Source organism: Cyprinodon variegatus, unplaced genomic scaffold, assembly GCF_000732505.1.
Source record: "Cyprinodon variegatus isolate N-32 unplaced genomic scaffold, C_variegatus-1.0 Scaffold1194, whole genome shotgun sequence".
Classification (NCBI taxonomy): domain Eukaryota; kingdom Metazoa; phylum Chordata; class Actinopteri; order Cyprinodontiformes; family Cyprinodontidae; genus Cyprinodon; species Cyprinodon variegatus.
Window position 1 is genome coordinate 202141 of NW_015151647.1, and position 1267 is coordinate 203407.

Sequence of the window (1267 nt, forward strand, 5' to 3'; positions counted from 1 at the left end):
TTCTCCATTTTTCATTTGGATGAAATAATAGCTGCATGAATCATGACAGCAGACAAGATAGAGGAGAGCAGGAGGCGGGGTTACCAATCTACTCGCTCTGGAGAGCAGAGTTCGCTGCTTTTAGATGTTGTCACCAAATGTGCACAAGTAAGTAATAGTATGCATGTAAAATGAGTTTTATGGGGTCCCCAGGAACTTGGGGCATCAGGCAACTGCCTAGTTTTGCCTAATGGTAAATCCCCCCCCTGCAACCAACAAACCAAACCTCTCAGGATCATATCTCTGCAGATCCAGAACCACAACCAAACACAGAGAACCATGCTTCACTAATCTGAAATAAACTACCAGAAAAGTGTAAAACAAATTTAAATTTGCTTTAAATCTAGATCTAAAACGTATTTATTTTAAGTGGCCTTTGACAGAGCTGTCTAAACATTATCAGCTAAGTTTACAACTTTTCTTTCAGTTTTTTATTATTCAGTTTATATATTTGTAAATAAAATAATCTCTGTTGCCTTTATATCACTGCAATGTACCTTTTTTATGTATGAAAGTTTTGGATTGTATAGCCACTAAAATGACCTATAGGAATAAACTGTCCCTGTTGATTTCCAATAGTTTTAAATAAGAATTGATTTTGTATCCAGTAGACTTTGTTCATTTAATCAAGTTAATGCTGATCAAATCACAATTAGGTGTTTTGCTTTGTATGGAGGGGGGGTGTTTATCCCTGAAAGGATTAGATTTATTATCAACACTATCAAGATTGTCTTTGTTTAGGACCAAACATGAAGAAGCAGCTTTTAATTCTAAAAATCCGCTAATCTTGAATAAACCTTCCTAAAACCATCAGTAGCTCTAAATCCAGATTAAAAACTTATTTGTTTAAAGGTGACCTTTGACTGTGCAATCTAAACATTATCAGCTAAGTTTTCAGTCCCACCTTCCTTTCATTTTCTTATCAATTATTTTATCATATTTTATAAATATAATCATCTAACTTTTGACTTGTATTCTTTTTCTAACTATTTGCATTCCTTAATGAGCTAATAACACTTATGTACGGAGCCCCTCTGATGACATGGTCAAAAAAATTTTTTTTATTGTGGCCACGAAGTAGTTTTTCGTGGCCACGCAATAAGTATAACGTGCGCACGAAATACTACTTCGTGGCCACAATAAAAAAATTTTTTTTATTGTGGCCATGAAGTTGTTTTTCGTGGCCACGCAATAAGTATAACGTGCGCACGAAATACTTATTAATAAT